We start from the raw sequence: 609 nt of genomic DNA on the forward strand, positions 1-609 counted from the left end.
TGTCACTTCTATCTGCATAGGCAAAAAGACGATCTACCCCTTTTATGCCTTTCAAATATGTGTAGCCAGTTGTGTTCCCCACATAGCCTGTCAGGTTGATAATACAATGTAACCTAATTGTGCTCATATGACATGGAGTGATCAACTCACCATATAATACTGATATCTAGCTCTTACATTGTACTTTTGGTCAGGAAATCTCAAAGGACTTACAAAGGTGGTTGGTATCATTATCCCCATTTCATAGATGGGGAAACAGACACAGAGACAGGATGTGACTTGCTCAAGGTGGCAAAACCGGGAATAGAACCCAAATCTTTTGTGTCCCAGTCCCACATAACAAATGCACTGCAGTAAGAAAAGAATCTACATTTAGCCCCAGACCCTGCAATTAGCTCTGCATGGGCAAGGCATTCTTACAGAATTTGTTGCTGGACTAGGACCTTAGATTCCAAAGTTGAACACCCCTTGTGAATATGATAAATTATATGGTTCTGTGTTACATGTTACAAAAATAAACTATAGGTACATTTAAGAAAGTTAAAAGACTTTATTACAATGCAGAATATATTAATTTTTTACAAAACATTTTTAAAAATTTTCAGTAGT

Source organism: Natator depressus, chromosome 3, assembly GCF_965152275.1.
Source record: "Natator depressus isolate rNatDep1 chromosome 3, rNatDep2.hap1, whole genome shotgun sequence".
NCBI classification, from domain to species: Eukaryota; Metazoa; Chordata; order Testudines; family Cheloniidae; genus Natator; species Natator depressus.